This window comes from Papio anubis, chromosome 17, assembly GCF_008728515.1.
Source record: "Papio anubis isolate 15944 chromosome 17, Panubis1.0, whole genome shotgun sequence".
In the NCBI taxonomy this organism is placed as follows: Eukaryota; Metazoa; Chordata; class Mammalia; order Primates; family Cercopithecidae; genus Papio; species Papio anubis.
Genome location: NC_044992.1, coordinates 38791215 through 38812020, shown reverse-complemented (window position 1 = coordinate 38812020; position 20806 = coordinate 38791215).

The window sequence follows — 20806 nt, the reverse complement described above, 5'->3', positions numbered from 1 at the left end:
TATCACTGCACTCCAGCTTGGGCAACAGAGCAAAATTTCATCTCAAAACAAAACAACAACAACAACAACAACAACAACAACAAACAACAGGATTACCATTTGACCCAGTAATCCCATTATTGGGTGTATATCCAAGGAATATAAATCATTCTACCATAAAGACATATGAACACATATATTTATTGTAGTACTATTCACAATAGCAAAGGTATGGAATCAACCTAAATCAATGGTAGGCTGAATTAAGAAAATACGGTACATATATACCATGCAATACTATGCAGCCATAAAAATGAAAGAGATCATGTTCTTCGCAGCAACATGAATGGAGCTGGAGGTCATTATCCTAAGTAAACCAATGCAGGAACAAAAAACTGAATACCACATATTCTTACGTGTACTGGGAGGTAAACAATGGGAACACATGGACACAAAAAGAGAAACAACAGACACTGGAGCCTACTTTAGGCTGGAGGATGGCAGGAGAAAGGAGATTTTAAAAACTACCTATCAGGTGCTATGCTTATTACCTGGAGGATGAAATAATCTGTACATCAAACCCCTATGACATGCAGTTTACCTATATAACAAACATGCACATGCGTGCCTGAACCTAAAATAAAAGTTAAAATGTATACTGTTAGAGAAACTTGGCAAATATTGTTAGAAGAATTGAAAGTAAAAAATCTGAAGGTCAAAAGTGCACAGAAATGCCATAAAAGCAGTAATTCTAACATAAAGAGAGTTCTGATAATAACAGATTATATGACCATAGTTTACGTGTATTGATTTTTGGCTCATGGTTAAAGGTATAAGTTTCAGGCAAATAACTCATCAGAAAGTGTTTGATTGTTTCAAGATTTTCAGTAATTTTCCAGAGGTGGTGACTTTGATGCTCTTCCTTAGGCATATATGACAATGTCTGGAGACATTTTAGTTTGCCTCAGCTGGACAAGGCATGCTGTTGGAATCAAATACGTAGGAACTAGAGATTCTGCTAAACATCCTACAATACTCAGAACAACTCCCCGCTCCAAACAAAGAATTATCCAGCTCAAAATATTAGTAGGGTAAGGCCAAAAAAACCCTGTGCTGGACTCATCTGATCTTGTCATGGATGAATATTTTTATTACAAAGTGATGCATATTTTTTGTAATTTTAAAGGTGTAGATTAAATACTTATTCAAGGACCACAGACTCTGGCATCAGGTCAGCCTACCCCTGGGCCCAGGCACAAAACCCACATGCTAAAGGTCCCTACTAGCTAGTCCATCAAAAATATCTGGCCAGGATGACAGGTGAAGGGCTTTCCATGTCAAAGCCAGTCTGTAAAGACTAGAAGAGTTGAGTATTTCTACAAATGCAGAGACACGAATGCGAGTTTACAAGAATCATGAAGAACCAGGGAAACATGACACCAGCAAAGGAAAAAAACAAAGCTCCAGTAAACCATCCTAAAGAAATGGAGATGTAACCATTGCCCAGTATTGTACCTCAAGAAACAAGAAAAAAAGGACAGCCTTAATTTAGAGGATGGAAGGAAATAATAAATATTAGAGAAGGAATAAACAAAATAGAGATTTTATTAAATAATAAAAATATAAATTTTAGGGTTAGTTTTGTGAAAAGATATAAAATGTAAAAACTCTTACCTAGACTAATTTAAAAAAGAAGAGAGACGATTCAAATAAAATCAGAAATGGAGGAGGCAATGTTACAATCAATGCCACAATTTTTTTAAAGAAAGAGATTTTAAGAGACTATCATGAACAATCATACACCAACAGGACAACCTAGAAGAAATGAATACATTCTTAGAAACATACACTCGACTGAGTCAAGTAGAAATCAAAACGCCGAACATATTAATAACAAATTAGATTGACTCAGTAATTAAAAAAGAAAAGCACATGAATTAATGACTTCATAGATAAATTGTACCAAACATTTAAAAAGTATTACCAATCCTTCTTAAACTCTTCTGAAAAATAGAAGAGGGAACAGCTCCGAACTCTTTTTATAAGGCCAGCATCACCTTAATACTAACAGACAGAAACCACAAGAAAGAACAACTGAAGGTCAATATCCCTGGTGAATCTGATTGCAAAAATTTTCATCAAAATATTAGTAAACAAAGTTCAACAGCATACTAAGAGGATCATACACCATGACCAAGGGGATTTACCCCAGTGAGAAGGGATAGTTCAACACATACAAATCAAATGTTATCATACACTCCAGAAACAGAATGAAGAATAAAAAATCAAAAGGTCTTTTTTATAGATGATGAAAAGTCATTTGACAAACTTCAACACCCTTTCATGATAAAAACTCTTAGGTGTAGAAAGAACTTAGCACAATAAAAGCCAAACAGGCATACCTATAAGAAATTGCAGGTGCAGTTTCAGACCACTGCAATAAAGGAAATATCACAATATAATGAGTCACGCCGGTTTTTGTCTATTTTTCAGTTCACATAAAAGTTATGTTTACACAATATTATAGCCTATTACGTGTGCAATAGCATTATGTCTAAAAAAGTGCATTGCTTAATTAAAAAATACTTTCTTGCCAACAAATGCTAATGATCATCTGAACCTTCAGTGAGTTGTAATCTTTTTCCCGGTAGAGGATTTACCTTCTTGTTGATGGCTAATGACTGATCAGGGTTGTGATAGCTGAAGGTAGAGATGGATGCGGACATTTCTTAAAATGAGACAACAATAAAGTTTGCCACATAAATTTGCCCTTCCTTTCATTAAAGATTTCTCTGTGGCGTGCAATGTGTTTGAAAGCATTTTACCCAGAATAGAGCTTCTTTCAAAATTGAAGTCAATCCTCTCAAGCTTTGTCATTGCTTTATCAATTAAGCTTACATAATACTCTAAATGCTTTCTTGTCATTTCTGCATCGTTCACAATATCTTGACCAGGAGTATATTGCATCTCAAGAAACAGCTTTCTTTGCTTATTCATAAGAGGCAATTTCTCATCTGTTTAACTTTTATTGTAAGATTGTAACATTCATTCACATTTTCAGGCTCCACTTCTAATTCTTATTTCTCTTGCAATTTCTACCATATCTGCAGTTATTTCCTTTACTGAAGTCTTGAACCTATTAAAATTGTGTATGAAGATCAAAATTAACTTCTTCCAGAATCCCTCAGATATTGATATTTTGACTTACTTTCAAAAAGCATGAAGATTCTTAATGGTATCTAGAATGTAGAATCATTTCTAGAAGCTTCTCAATTTAGTTTGCTCAGATCCATCAAAAGTATCACTATAGCAGCTATAGACTTATAAAATGTACTTCTCAAGTAAAAAAACTTGAAAGTGAGAATTATTCCTTGACCTATGAACTGAAGAATGGATGTTGTGACAGCAGGCATAAAAAGAACATTAATCTCTTTGTACATATCTATCATAGCTGTTGGGTGACCAGTTGTATTGACAATGAGCAGTAATATTCTTTTGAAGTAAGATTCTTTTGAAAAGAATCTTTTTTCTCAGTTGTAGGTCTCAAGTGTAGGCTTAAAATATTCTGTAAACCATGCAGTAAACAGGCTTTGTTTTTCCATTTATAGAGCCCAGGCAGAGTAGATTCTTCACAATTCTTAAGGGCTCTAGGATTTTTAGAATGTTAAATGATCATTGGCTTCAAATTAAAGTCACCAGCTGTATTAGCCTTTAACAAAGTAGTCTTTGTTCTTTGAAGTTTTGAAATCAAGATATGACTTCTCTTTAGTTATGAAAATCCTAGATTGCATTTTATTCCAGTATGAGGCCGTTTCATCTACATTCAAAATATTTTGTTTGATATAGCCACCTTCATCAGTAATCTTGGCTAGATCTTCTGGATAACTTGTAGTTTCTCCATCAGCACTTACTGCTTTTCTTTGTACTTTCATATTATCCTGATGGCTTCTTTCCCTTAAACCCCGTGAACCAACCTCTGCTTTCTTCATTTTTTTTTTCCTTCAGATTCCTTACCTCTCTTCACCTTTATATAAGTGAAGAGAGTTAGAGCCTTACCCTTGAATTGTCTTTGGCTTAAAAGGAAGGTTGTGGCTGGTTTAGTCTTCTATCCTGACTACCCAAACTTTAGCCATATCAGCAATAGGTCTTATATTAGGCCATTCTTATGTTGGTATAAAAAAGATCTGAGACTGGGTAATTTATAAAGAAAAGATGTTTAATTTGCTCATGGTTCTTTTGGCTTTACAGGAAACAGGATGCTGGCATCTTCTTGGCTTCTGGGGAGACCTCAAGAAACTTACAATCATGACAGGAGTTGAAGTAGGAGCAGGCATGTCACATGACCAGAACTGGAGAAAAAGAGAGAGTCAGGAGAGGGGGGAGGTGCCAAACACTTTAAAATAACTCAAACTCGTAAGAATTCACTCACTCATCACCTAGGGGATGGCACCAAGCCACTCACAAGGAATACACCCCTCTGATCCAAATACCTCCCACCAGGTGCTAACCTACAACACTGGGAACCACACCTCAATATGAGATCTGGTGGAAACACAGATCCAAATCATATTAAGTCTATCTCACTTTCTTATCATTTGTGTGTTCACTGGAGTAGCACTTCTAATTTCCTTCAAGAACTTTTTCTTCATATTCACAAATTGGCTAATTATTTGGGGTAAGAGGCCTAGATTTCATCATATGTTGGCTTTTGATACACCTTTCTCACTATGCTTACTCATTTCTAGCTTTTGATTCAAAGTGAGGGACATGTGACTCTTCCTTTCACTTGAGCACTTAGAGGCCATTGTGGGATTATTTATTGACCTAATTTCAACATTGCTTTGTCTCAGGGAATAATAGTGAGACCCAAAGAGAGAAAGAGAGATGGGAATTGCTGGTCAGAGGAACAGTCATAACACTCATAACATTTATGGATTAAGTTCACTGTTTTATATGGGCCTGGTTCATGGCATCCCAAAGTAATTACAATAGTAGCATCAAGAATCATTAATCACAGACCTCCATAACAGATAAAATAATATTGGAAAAGTTGAAAATATTGTGATAATTATCAAAACATGACACAGAGACTCGAAGTGAGCACATCACACTAGAAAATGGTACTAATAATTTGCTCAATACAGCATTGCCACAAACGCTGTAAATTTATAAAATTTGTAAAAATAACACAATGTCTTTGAAGCACAATAAAATGAAGTGCCATAAAATGAAGTATTCTTGTACATAGAAAGCCCACAGCTAACATTACCTCAGTGGTGAAAAACTAAAGCTTTTCTTCTGAGACCTAGAATGAAGAAAGAATGTCCACTCTCACCATTTCTATTCAACCTAGTATTGGAAATCCCATACAGAGCAATTAGGCAAGAAAATTTTTAAAATGCAATCAAATCAGAAAAGAAAATATGAATTATCTTTCTTTGTAGATGATGTGATTTTTATGTAGAAAATCCTAAATACTGCGCGCGCGCGCACACACACACACACACATACACACAACCTCTTAGAATTAATAAATTCAGCAAAGTTGGAAAATAAAAATCAAATATAAAAATAAGTTACATCTCTATGTACTATGACTATCTGAAAAGGAAATTAAGAAAACTATCACATTTACAACTTAACCAAGGATGTGAGATTGGTGCACTAAAAGCTACAAACACTGATGGAACAAATTAAAGCAGACATAAATAAATGAAACAATAGCCCATGTTCATGGATTGGAAAAATTCATACTGTTGAAAGTTTATGCTATTCAAAATGATGTAAAGATTCAATGCAATCCCTATCAAAATCCAAAAGGCATTTTTTTACAGAAATAGAAAAACAATTTTAAAATGTATAGGGAACAATGAAAGATCCCAAGTAGCCAAAGCAATTTTGAGGAAGAAGAATAAACCTGGAGGCATCACACTTTTTGATTTCAAAATATATTACAAAACTATAGTGATCAAAACAGTATGGTGCTGATAAGAAAAAGCACATACATAGACCAATGGAACTGAACAGAGTTCCCAGAAATAAACTAACACATTCAGGTTGAGTATCCTTAACTGAAAAATCTGAAATCCAAAATGCTACCAGGTTTGAAATCTCTTGAAAGCTGACCTAATGCTCAAAGGAAATGTTAATTGGAGCATTTTGGATTTTGGATTTTGAGATTAGAAATGGTCAACTGGAAAGTAGAGTGTAAATATTCCAAAATTTTTAAAAGTCTGAAATTGGTCCCAAGCATTTTGAACAAAAAATACTCCACCTGTGTATAATAAACTGATCTTCAAAAAGGATGCCAAGAATATACAATGGGGAAAAGATAATCTTTTCAATAAATGATGTTGGGGAAACTGGATATCCACATAAAAAGGAAGGCGATTGGACCTAATGACAGACAGAAATATACTCAAAATAAATTTAAGAGTTACACCTAAGACCTGAAACCATAAAACTTCCTGAAGAGAAAACAGTGTAAAAACATCTTGATATTGGCCTTAGCAATGATTCCTTGGATATGATACCAACATACAGGCAATGAAAGCTAATATAGACAAGTGGGATTGCATCAAACTAAAAAGCTTCTGCATGGAGAAGGAAAAATATCAGCAAAATGAAAGGGCTACCTAAGTAATGGGAAAAAAATGTGTAAAACATGTATCTGCTAAAGGATTAATTTCCAGAATAAGTAACTCCTACAACTTAATAGCAAAAAAAAAAAAAAAAAAAAACACCAAAAAAACAAAAACAAAACAAAACAAAAAAAACCGTAATTTAATTAGAAAATGGGCAAAGGAATTGAATAGACATTTCTCCAAAAAATACATACCAATGGCCAACAGGCACATGAAAAGGTGCTTAACATCACTAATTATTGGAGAAATGATAATCATGATTACTTTGGGAGGCTGAGGCTGGCAGATCACGAGGTCTGGAGATCGAGGCCATCCTGGCTAACACAGTGAAATCCCGTCTCTACTGAAAATCCAAAAAAAAAAAAAAAAAAAAAAATTAGCCGGGCGAGGTGGTGGGCACCTGTAGTCCTAGCTACTTGGGAGGCTGAGGGAGCAGAATGGTGTGAACCTGGGACGCGGAGCTTGCAGTGAGCAGAGATCATGCCACTGCACTCCAGCCTGGGTGACAGAGCGAGACTCTGTCTCAAAAAAATAAAAAATAATAATAAAAATAAAAATAAATAACAAACGTTTGCAAGGATGTGGAAAAAAAGAAACCTATGTATACTTTTGATGAGAATGAAAATTGGTGCAGTGACTGAAAATTTATATGTGGTTCTTCAAAAAATTAAAAATAGAACTGCCATATGAACCAGCAACTTCTCTTCTGGGTATATGGTAGTGGCTTCCCTCCTGTTATTCATGGAGGATACTTTTCAAGACCTCCAGTGGATGCCTGAAAGCACTGATAGTACCAAATCCAATACTATATTTTTTTTCCTATACATACATGTCAATGATAAAGTTTAATTTATAAGTTAGGTACCATATGAGATTTAAAATAACAGAAAATAATAAAATAGAAAAGTTATAACAATGTGTCAGCATCACTACTCTTGCACTTTGGAGATATTATTTATTATTAGGTAAAATGAAGTCTACTTAAAAAAAATGATTGTGTACCACCACAGTGGATCTGATAGTTGCAATACCTATGAAGCGATTAAGGGGTTGGGGACATCTACAGTGTGGGTATGCTGGACAAAGGGGTGATGCATTCTTTGGGGGAATGAAGAGGGATAATGTGAGATTTAATCGCATTTCTCAAAATGTTGCACAATGTAAAACTTAGGAATTGTTTACTTCTAGAATTTTTCATTTAATACTTTTGGACCATGGTTTTTACAGGTATCTGAAAACGTGCAAAGCAAAACCATGAATAGGAGGGAACTACTGTACATCTGAAGAAATTGAAATCAGGATCTTGAAGAGATATCTGCACGTCCATGTTCATTGCTGCATTGTTTAAAATAGAGAAGGACACAAAAGCAGCAAAATGTCCATCAAAGGATGAACTGATATATAATCAATGCATACAATGGAATATTATTCAGCCTTATAAGAAAGGAAATCCTGCCAGTGGCAACAACATGGATGAACCTTGGGGACATTATGCTCAGTGAAATAAGCCAGATAAAGAAAACACTAGACGATGTCACACATATAAGAAACCCCAAGTAGTCAGCTCATAGAAACAGACAACAGAATGGTATTTGCTTGTGTCTTCGGGAGGAAAAGTGGGAAGGCATTAGTCAAAGGCACAAAGTTATGGTTTTACAAGATTAATAAGTTCTTCAGATCAACCATATTGTACAATGCCTGTCATTCCAATTATTGTATTATATCCTTTAAAATTTGCTAAAGTCCTGACATGGTAGCTCATCCCTATAATCCCAGCACTCAGGGAGGCCAAGGCAAGAGGAACACTTGAAGCCAGGAGTTTGAGAACAGCCTGTGCAATATAGTGAGACCCTGTCTCTACAAAAAATAAAAAAATAAAAAAATTAGCCAGTCAGTACATGCACCTGTTGCTCTAACTACTCAGACAGCTCAGGCTAGAGTCCAGGAGCTCAAGGTTGCGATGAGCTACCATGGGGCCACTGCACTCAAGTCTGAGAGACAGAGCAAGACCTTGTCACAAAAAAATGTGTGAAGAGGGTAGATCTTATGTTAAATGTTCTTATCCCAATAATAATATAATAATAAACAGGGTACAACGAAACTTTGGGAAGTGATGGATAAGTTTAGGGCATAGATTGTGTTGATTATTTTATGGGTGTGTACATATCTCCAAACTCATCAAGTTGCGTATGTTAAATATGTACAATGTTTATACATCAATCATACTTCAATAGAGAGGTTTAAAAGCACAATTTTATATTCATATTCATATTCATAATTCATCTGTAAGTATGTAATCAACCAAAACAAACATTTAATAGCATAGCTAAAAATCTGGAGGGAGGAAAACAGGAACAGTTTCTGGGAAGGAGCAAATTGCCATCAAACCCATGAACTTTGCTCTGCAGAGCTTCTATAGAAAAATACTCACATCCTCATTCAAGCAAATTAGAAAACTAGACAGTAGAAAGGATGTAGTAGGGTAAGCCAAGAGCCACAAAGGAATTGATGCTGAAGGAATATCATAAAGGCACAGTGCCTTAAAGTATTTCGGTATAAAGACAAAAATAAGAACCATTCGTTAGGCCCTGTAGATATTATTGTATCTTAATATAGTACAGCAGAAGTAATATTATGTAAACTACATGAGTTTTTCATATAGATGATTTATCTCCCTTTGGTTACCATTTCTAAATTTATCATTTAAAAATCTGAAATTTTGTTTCAAGTCATTTTCAAATGTTTAAATCTCTTCAATGTCTTCTTAAATAAAAGGTAGGGAATTTAATTAGCTTACTTCTCTCTATGTATACAAAGATTGTAATCTCTGAATAGCCTCACCCACATGTAATATATAGCACACACATATATAACAAGATTATTCCTTTATAATTATATTAACATGTAAGTACAGGCTGAAAGACTGGTTAAAATCTAATAAATCATAGACAAATTTTTAACAGTTAGAATCATTTATGAATTGACTCTGAATTTGCCAAGTATATAATTGTCAGTTATACTGCCTTCTGAAAACATAAAATAATGATGATAGAGACATATGAGGAGTTGTCCAAGTTTAAATTACTCAGCAATTGTTGATACCTCCCAGATGACACTGCCTAACTTCAATCATTAAATATTGACACTTGCTTTTCCTTGGCAACTTACAAGTATCATTTAAAAGAAAAGCATTAAACACGAGTCTACATATGACAATTAGCCTTTAGAGACAGTGAATAATACAGTTCAGTAATTTCTTTAACTAGTAATTTCTCAATGCCAATATTAGTTTTACTCAAGTTAAGGAAATTTATTCCTAGAATTTTGTTCCAATTGTCCTGAAGAGAACATTTTAAATGATAGTTGGGGCAGATTATCTCCCATTCTTATCCTATTCAGAAGAAGAGATTTAATAAAGAGTGAGAATCAGATTAGGTAAGTGTTCAGCAAACACAGATTAAACAGATTAAATATTTTTGAGTTGGGCAGTGATCCCTATACACTTGAGAACCTCACAAGGAAAGAAAATGTCACAGCTTCTTCTTGTTAAGTTATTTATAAAATATGCAAAAGCAGCAAAAAAAATAAAAATAAAAAGAATGAAAAAGAAAAAGAAACTCCAAAGCTCTCACAGGAGCCCTTCAACTCATAGACAGGTGCATAAACATACATGCATGTGCTTGCACACAAAGTTCCTCAGATCAGGACTTCTGGAGATGTCCTATTATCAGGAGACTCTCTGTGCTGTTGCCTGCCAAGAACTCTAGCACAGTGTATCAGGTTATAATGACAAAACTGTTCATTAGGCAGCGGGTGGCTAAGTTAATTGATTTGGGAGGCAGTGTGGTGTAGCCAGAGCAGAAGATCAACCTTTGGAGTCAGACATCTCTTTATCTGTAATCATCGTGATGGGACTGTCTGTAATTCCTTTTCCATTTTTGAACCTCAGTTTTGCCAACTCCAAACATCAGCTTGAACATCACTCCTTCTAAAGTTACAGATGGAAGTGTCCTCAGGAGTCATTTTCTATTTTTCTTTCCCCTACATGTTGGTATTGTTAAAAGGTTGACTCAAACACAGAAATGAACTATCTCTCCATAACTAAGTAGCAAAGTCACTAGTCAGGAAAGAAGCTAGTGGTTCATCATTAGTCTAAGCTATTCTAATCATAATAGTAATACAAGATTAACTGACTGTTGGCTTCAAACCCAGAAAGGACTGCAACTGAGTGTAGAACTCCTGTGGTCAACTGGTGGGCTGAATCTCCTGCCAGGGAGAAGTTTGTCTCAGGCTCCCATGACCTAACTGGAAAAGTCTTGCGTGATTACATTAGACATATTCAGGATTGGGTGTCATGATGGATTTAGTAGCTGCCATTCAGATCAATGTGGATTTTTCAAGAACCGTGCTCTGGAGATAGTAAAGCCCTGCCCTTAAAGCATGCACAGATTTATGGAGAGATAGCCATACACTGATAAATTCAATACAACACAGATTTCATTAGAATGCCAAGAAAGGCAAGACCCAGCATCTGGTACCAAGAAAAGCTTCCTATAGGACAAAATACTTGAAAAAAATACAGACACTAAATAGGGAAAACAGGAAAGGACTTCAACAAAGGATATAACAAGAGGAAAATTCTTTCCAATGTGTATATTCAGGTTGCCCTTTTTTTTTTTTTTTTTTTTCTTTTTTGAGACTGAGCCTTGCTCTGTTGCCCAGCCTGGAGTGCAACAGCAAGTACTAGGCTCATAGCAACCTCCACCTGCCAGGTTCAAGTGTTCTTGTGCCTCAGCCTCCCGAGTAGCTGGGATTACAGGTGCACACCACCATGCCCGGCTAATTTTTGTATTTTTACTTGAGACGGGGTTTCACCATGTTGGCCAAACTGGTCTCAAACTCCTTATCTCAGGTGATCCACCCACCTCGGCCTCCCAAAGTGCTGGGATTACAGGTGTGAGCCACCACTCCCAGCTGGTTCTATGGTTTTTTTTTTTTTTTTCAATTATATTAGGTTTTGGGGTACGTTTGAAGGTTTGTTACATAAGTAAACATGTTTCAATGGGGTTTGTTGTATATATTACTTAATTACCCATGTATTAAGCCCAGTACCCAATAGTTATCTTTTTCTGAAGAAAATCACATAGTAAATTTAAATTTATGACTGTTGACAGATTCCTTAATGCTGTCTAGGAGTTGCTTTGTAGTGTTCTCTCTCTTTCTCTCTCTTTCTCTCTCTCTCTCTCTCTCTCTCTCTCTCTCTCTCTCTCTATATATATATATATATATATATCTCTATCTCTATCTCTATCTCTGTCTCTGTCTCTCAATCTCACTCAACACTCCTCTCTTCACCTAAGTTACTTCCTACTCATCTTTAGGTCTCAGGTTAAATAGCCAAACAGTGAAGTGCCTTTCATTTGGGAAACATTTTCTGCCCACTCGGTCTAAAGTCTGAGTTATGTGTTTTTATAGCAACCTCTATTTTCCTCCATCAGCATTTGTTCCAGTATACAATAATTGCCTCTTTACTTTTCTTGCCATTCTCTAGTTCTTTGAGTTCCACAAGGACAGAACTTCTTCTCATCTTGTTTCTCCTTGTGTTTTTATTTTTATCATACATTGTATGCATCAATAAATATGCCAAATAAACTGATGAATAAATGCATAGATATAAAACTACATGAATATATGTGTATACTTATGTACTTACACACATCTACGGTGAAATTTTTATTTCTTTTATTTTTAGTATTTCCAGTTTTTCTAGCATGTACTTAATGCGCCAGGCAGGAAACGAAGGCAGGCACAAAGTGGCAGTTGTCAACCACAGGCAATTACTGGAAGTTTGTTCTAGGCAGGTTCTTGACTACAGGAAACAAGTTAAATGTCCTATGATTAAAGCTGTGTAATATATCTGCTTTACTATTGTAAATATCAAGCTAGCACAAAATTGGGGCTTTGTACATTTCTTATTGAGCTCAGTATTAGCCATGGGGGATTGAAATCATGGGGTGTAAAACACTATGATTGCATAAATTAGAATGATGGATTCAGTCATACAGACTTATACACGTAAAATGTTTTCTTTTCCTCTCTTCCAGTACCATAGCCTCAACCAACAGAAACTACAGTCACTAAAACATTAATTATATTCTTGTTTCCTATTTTCTATTTGATTGCTTTGGTTTTGTCAAAAGATATGGGTATAGTTCCAAGAAGCTCCACTACCTGAAACATCTGGAGAAAGAAGTAGCTACCTTGTTTATAATAGTGTACAAAAAGGTATCTTGCTTAATAAATTTCTCTTTCTCTGGAAGCTGACAGACACCTGGGTAACTAGGCAACCACCCGTTTCTCACAACCAACAAGTATCGTATCACACATCATAAACTGAAGAGGTATCAATATGCTGCTCTCCACAAGAATGAACAAAGATTTACAAGTGACAGTGATAGAAGCCTGGAATAAGAGGTAGGTGAGGGGAACCAGATGAGGAGTAATAAATAGACCATCCAGCAGATGAATGTATGAAATGGTTGGGAATCTTCCCTCACCCTAACTGAGGGGCTGCAAGCAGTATTTCGTCAACATACCCTAGGACTCAGTTCACTTGGTGAATGACTTGCTGGCAATGACTGCTGCCAGCTGATGAACAACACACCATCTGAACAGCTGAAAGGAATTTTCCTGTTAGCCTTGTATATGTAATTGGCATTGGACGCAGGATTGCTAAGTAGCAAGGCCTTCTATGCATCTCCCCAGGGTGTTATAGCCTGAGGATTAAGCGAAATGGTGTGCAGGTCTTGTAGTGTGGCCAATTTGTCTAGGTGCTATGCTCCGTGCACTTTATTAATTAAATAGTGGAGAGGCGAGATATTCCTTTCCTCTAATACTTGGAAAGCCCTTCAGCTCAGAGGTAATCTGTTTTCTCTGCCTAAAGCTCTAAAGAGGATGTGTGAGGCAGTGTTCTATTCAGTCTTGAAAGGGCAATCAAGGAATTGGTGAGCCCCAAGAAACAGGTCTCTGGAAATGATGGCGAGGTCTGAGCAGACATTGTGTAGTATTTTTATGTGGAGTAAGTGGTTTTCTCTGTTATATTAAAAAGGGCAAGAATTCACTATAACATGAGACTGTGGCCCTGGCAAAAGCCCTGAAAGTTAAACTCAGAGCAATTTCTTTGGGGTCTCATCCCACTACCTTCCAAGTACTGATTTGTAGCAACAAGTGTAAACTCTCTCTGTCCCACTCCCCCTGTTGTCAAGTTCCGATAATAATGCCAATTTCAGTAGTGCTTTTAGGCACACCAGGAGAGAGATAGTGGATTCTCAAATTAAGAGATAGGGATCTAGCAATAGACAATGCTTATTTAATTACAGTGAATAACAAAAATATAACTGTCGATAATAAAAACAGTCAATTTATTGAGCTCTTATTATTATCAGGCGCGATGGTGGGCTTTAAATACATAATTGTATTTAGCTTTCACAAGAGCCCTTAAATGATAAGTACTAGTATTATCCCATTTTGTATATGAGGAAACTGAGACATGGACTTTGGACCTTCCTAAGATCTACATGTCAGTGAATGGCAGGAATTTGAACCCAGACAATTTCGTTAGAGAATCTATGCATTGTGCTGCTTTCATTTGAGCACATATTTTCTGCTTTCAAAACCTTGCACAGCAGTCTGTCAAACCTCATTACTTTATAAATAGATAGGAGGATAAATTACGTTTTCTCAGAGAATGCTTCACTTTTATTTTTTCTTTGATTGACTTTTTTTTTTAATTTTTACTTTGAAAGAGTTTTAAATTTACAGAAGAATACAAAGATAGTTTTGAGTTTTTATATTGTCTTCAGCTCCCTTAATATTTACATTCCATGTAACCATGACCCATTGATGAAAACCAATAAATTAACATTGATATATACCAAGATGTTAACTATTCAACAGTCTTTTATATTCTTTGATCTATTGTTAGAGGAAAACACAACCAATTCCACTGGTGCCAAAAAATAAACTTAGGCCAAATCTATCCAGAAATTTCTCTCTGATTTGCAAATTGAGATCACGTTAGGAATTTGGATCTTCCCAACTCATCTGATGTAATCCCTGCTGATTATTATGAAATGTGGATTCTTAATGATGATGAGAGGAAGCTGGGTATGTTTTGTTGCTTTTGTAAGCTTTTTTCCTAGATGTGCTCCTTTGAGCCTTGCTCTCAAGAGATAGGAAACAGCTATTTCATCAAACAAGTCTCCTGAGAATCCAAACATGAGTAGATTGTATATTATCTGCCTTGTCTAATCTTTTTAAAGGAGGTGTATCCTTTCCCAGATTTTTCCTTCTGACCCGTGCTCAAGACATCTGAATTCTACAGATAGGATTCACTGGACTCCAGCCTCTTGTTGGATTCTGCCAATGGAAGAGGCAGGCAGGAGATGAGAGGATGAGAGAGAGAGAGATTGAAGTATGCTCCAATATGTTCTCCCAATCCAACTTTTTGAGCTGTACTTTTGGCAGTAGCTGCATCTTAGATTACAGGTTCTCTCTGGCAGCCATAGCTCTCAATTAGGCTGAGATAATATGGTTTTCTCTCTCTGAACCTGCATGTCCTGGCTTATAATGGGCCCCACTCTTTCTAGTGCCTTGGGTTCCCCCAGCTCTTGTTGGTTCCCCTTCCTCTGCCCAACCTCTCGAAATAGCCACTTCATTGAAATCCTTTTTGATAACCTTTCTGAGAGTGCCATCTGCATCCTGCTATGATCATGTTTATTATATATTTATAATAATAATTTGAACTCTTAAAAACTTTCCTGTGAAAAAAAATCATAAACATTTCTATTCATTTAGGTGAGCAAATTATAAACAAACATTTTCCATTGCCTAAAGTATCAATTAGAAATTTGTATATGAATCCTCTTTAAAAACCATACTTTAGGGATACTAGCATGTCCAAGATTCCAGTCACCTCAAATAGAAGGGAAGCATTTAAAAACCCTCTTTGTTTCTTCTTTGCCTGAGCAGAGATCCACCAAACTAGTAACGTCCTTCCTGCCTCATTTATCTGGTTAACTCTACTTGTCTTAATCAAGCTTAATTGTTTCCTATTTCACATGGATCCAATTGCTTTAAATACTTCACCTTTTTATTATGTAATAATTTTTATAGAAAGCACAAGGTTCTTGTATTAATAACTTTAAAAAGAATGTGTCACAATATATGTATTGCTAAGAATTTATCCTAAGGAAATAGAAATCTGAAACCACATTGAAAGTATTATTACTTTAAAAAATAAAAACTTAACCCTTCTGACTTACAGAAGAAAATGTGATGTACTTGAGTATGCAATGAAATATTAAGCAGCCATTAAAAGCCATCTTCACTTGGACTCGGGAAGGGGAACATCACACACCGGAGCCTATCATGGGGAGGGGGGAGGGGGGAGGGGGGAGGGATTGCATTGGGAGTTATACCTGATGTAAATGACGAGTTGATGGGTGCTGATGAGTTGATGGGTGCAGCACACCAACATGGCATATGTAACAAACATATGTAACAAACATACACATGTAACAAACCTGCACGTTATGCACATGTACCCTAGAACTTAAAGTATAATAATAATAATAAAAAAGCGCCATCTTTTCAAACCGTATTTATGATATAGATATAAAGTATCTTACACATACTGGGAGAAATAGAAAAACAGATACTGAAAGAAACACACACAAAAGTGTTGATGATGATAATCTATGTACACTTGGTAGTGGTCCCTGATTATATAACTTTATTTTTGATATTGAACATGCTTTACTTTTAAAATAACATAAAATCTAGAGTGCAATGCACTAAATAAAAATAGGAATTCCTCTTTTAAACACATAACTCAAACAGCCCACATGCTACCAGCACACATGCCGAGAACAAATTCTAAAAATCACTTCGTTGGGCAATGTAAAATTGGATTGTGAAAAATTTTGCATCGTAGAAATTGTATAAATCAAAAACTTGCAAGTGGGAACAATAGTCATTTGTTCTAAATTTACCTTTCTGTATTCCATGTGATGACTAGACCTTTTGTGAATCTTTATCTTGCTTTGTGATCCAGCTGTTTTGCCCAAGGTGGATGTAGCATTCAGGTCAGATATGCATCAAGCACTCTATTTTGTAGATTTCATGTTTTATTTATGGTTATTGTTTTAGATGCTATTTCTTCTGTCTTTCAGCTGAATCCCTGCCAGAGTCACTCTTTAAAAATCACAAAATAGTGTGAACAATAGCAATTGTAGTTAGAATATTTTTCTCTGTATAACAGACACAGTCGACAGGAAGTGAGAATTTTGGCTTGGCCTGAAGGCTCAATGTAAATAAAAATCTAAATAGCTCAGTTTTTTTTTTTTTTTTCTTATTACTAAGCTCTGCCTGTGATAAAATTCTTTGTCACTTCAGCCCTTACAGGAAGAAGCTGACATAGGTGCCAGCCTGTGCCAGAATATTCAGTTAACTATGCATCAAGGTGACCCATTCGTCCAGTGGGTGCCAAGGCTGAAACTTAAAAAAAAAATCCATTATTTTTCCAGGTGAATGTATTAGATAACCTTGCCTGCCAACAAGTCCTTTCTGATTTCCTAATTGTTGGTTTGTGATTTTTTTCAAGGCTCCATATGCTAATCTATAGATTACAGCTACAAAATATAATAATACTAATACTTACATGAGGCTTTAGAGTTCACAAAAGTCATTTTATATATCTCACATCTCATAAGAATTCACAGTACTTTAGGTAAATAATATTATTATCTCCATTTTACAGATAAGGAAATTGAAATTTAATTTGGTTGAAGGGCTTGTCCAAGGTTACTAGGTAATCGATGAAGCTGGTATTCACACTATAGGCTGTTAGTTCTTTAGGGTATGTATTTTTACTGTCTCATGTTGCTGTGTGATTGACTATTTATAAATGCCCATGGTTCACATCACTTTACAGTTACTAATTAATAAAAATCAGTAAATTACAATTTTCTCCAATAGTTGCAAATTGAAACCCTAACCCTTTTAATATTATTATTTCAGAACTGTTTTTGTAGCATTAAAGAATTCTGAGTTTCACATATTTTCAATGTCTATCACAAGAGTCTATCACATATTTCAGATCATCAATCACAGATGTATTAGTGGGAAAAGTCTCAAAGACACTCAATAGAATGCCATTCTGTTAGAAAAACTGACTTTGCTAAGAAAATACTGTGGTAACTATTTTGTTAATAGAGATATGAATAATAGTCCTCCAATTTGTATATTCTGTAAGTTTAAATGTTCTTACAACAATGGTTCATAAAATCTGGATGCTTACTTTTCCTAAAGCTAGGAAGAAACACTTTTGAATGTGAGTGGCTAAAAATCAAAAGGCATGTTTTGCTTACTGGCACCTTGTTCCATTTGAGCCATGCTGAAAGGTCACCAAAGAAAGAGACAGTGACTAGTTCATGTCAAAGCTGAGAGTTGTACTGGTTTAATATCAATTTGAAGAGGTACAACATTTTTTTTTTTTTTTTTTTTTTTTTTTTTTTTTTTTTTTTTTGAGACAGAGTCTCGCGCTGTCGCCCAGGCTGGAGTGCAGTGGCGCGATCTCGGCTCACTGCAAGCTCCGCCTCCCGGGTTCACGCCATTCTCCTGCCTCAGCCTCCTGAGTAGCTGGGACTACAGGCGCCCACCACCGCGCCCGGCTAATTTTTTGTATTTTTAGTAGAGACGGGGTTTCACTGTGGTCTCGATCTCCTGACCTTGTGATCCGCCCGCCTCGGCCTCCCAAAGTGCTGGGATTACAGGCGTGAGCCACCGCGCCCGGCCAACATTTTTAATAAGAGAAATAGTGACTTTCTTTTCTTTGTTTTTTTATTTTGATTCTCAGACCTAATACCAAATCCTACAGTTTTTAATACTCTCCCAATCCCATAATTCCTTCTTATCCAATCGAGATCACAGAACAAAAAACTTCAAACTTTTGCATCATCACAACTCTCTTCCAGTTGCTTTCCCTATCACCACCACCATCCCTATCATCACGTCATGCCCCATACCTTTCTCTTTACTTCCTGCGTATCACTAAGAAAATAGTGGATCTTTTTATTTATTTATTTATTTATTTATTTATTTATTTATTTATGAGATGGAGTCTCACTCTGTCACCCAGGCTGGAGTTCAGTGGTGCAATCTCGGTTCACTGAAACCTCCACCTCCCGAGTTCAAGCGAGTCTTCTACCTCAGCCTCTTGAGTAGCTGGGTGCTATGAACATGAGTCACTGCACCCAGCTAATTTTTGTATTTTTAGTAGAGACGGGGTTTCACCATATTGGCCAGGCTGGTCTCGAACTCTTGGCCTTGTGATCCGCCTGCCTCGGCCTCCCAAAGTGCTGGGACTACAGGCATAAACCACTGCACCTGGACTATTTTTAATCAAAACTCCGTTAACTTACTGCCCTTTATCTCCTCACCCCAAAACTCAATTGCATTTTGATCTCTTCTTCCTTCTTAGTTCCATGAAACTGTCAGCCATTTGCCAAAACTATTTTTTAGAAGTATTTTACTGGGTCCAGGCTCTTCAAAGAACTGTTGTATTAATTAGACCTTTCCCTTTACTTCAGCCATTACTCTCTATATATATACAGATACAGATATATATGGACATATCTATCTATCTATATAAAGATATGAAGTCTATGCTTTCATTGGTTAAAAGACATATCTTATATATATAAAGGCATATATATTCATATATACATATATATACATATATATTTTTTAACGAAAGAAAGCATAGACTGTTTCCATATTAAGTCGGTTTATCACCCTGTTAATCACATACAGGTCTCCTTTTAGTAATAGCACTAACTCTACCACCAAAGTATTGAGTCTTTATGTATTGTCTTCATTTTCTCATCACCTATTCATATTTCAACCCAGATATGGTGTTGAGCCTCCTAGCCCCTAATCATATTCTTATGAAAGTATTCCTTTTTGTGCCCTTGATGGATTTCATATTTCATAAAATTAAATTAATATATTTTCCTTTTGAAAAATAATACTCATTTCTGATGATGAAATCCAACAATATACTCTTATTGTAAAATATTTGACATATATTTGAAACACATATACTCTTTATCATTTTTAATGTTATAAAAATAGATTTTAAAATCTATTTCTATTTTTTAATCTCAGATTTTCCAAATCTAAGAGTTTTTTGGTAGAGTCTTCATGTTTTTCTAGGTATCAGATTATGTCTTCAGCAAAGAGGGGCAATTTGACTTCCTCTTTTCCAATTTACATGTCTTTTATTTTTTTTCTCTTGCCTGATTGCTCTAGTTAGGACTTCCAGTACTATGTTGAATAGGAGTAGTGAAAGTGTATATTCTTGTCTTGTTCTTACAGGAAAGGCTTTCAATTATTTCTTATTTGGGTATGATGTTAGCTTCGGTTGTTACATATGGCTGTTATTATGTTAAGGTATGCTCCTATGCCTCGTTTGTTGAGAGTTTTTATCATGAAAGGATGTTGAATTTTATTAAATGTTTTTACTGTGCCTAATGAAATGCTCAGATAGTTTTGTCCTTGATATAGCTTGGATTTGTGTCCTGGACCTAATCTCATATCAAATGGTAAGCCCCAGTGACGGCAGAGGGACCTGGTGGGAAGTAATTAGATCATGGAGGCAGATTTCCTCCCTGCTGTTCTCATGCTAGCAAGTGAGGTCTCACAAGATCTGGTTGTTTAAAAGTGTGTAGCACCTCGCACTTCACTCTCTTCTTCCTCCTGCCTGGCCATGTAAGACATGCCTGCTCCCCTGTACCTTCTGTCATGATTGTAAGTTTTCTGAGGTCTCGCCAGCCATATTTCCTGTACAGCCTGCAGAACCGTAAGCCAATGAAACACTATTCTTAATAAATTACCTCGTCTCAGACATTTATTCATAGCAGTATGAGAATGAACTAATGTAGAAAATTCATACCTAAGAGTCGGGTATTGCTATAAAGATAATTGAAAATATGGAAGCAGCTGTGGAATTCGTTAACACACCGAGGTTGGAACAGTTTGGAGGGATAAGAAGAAAACAGAAAGATGAGAGAATGTTTGGAACTTCTTGGAGACTTGTTGAATTGTCTTGACCAAAATGCTGA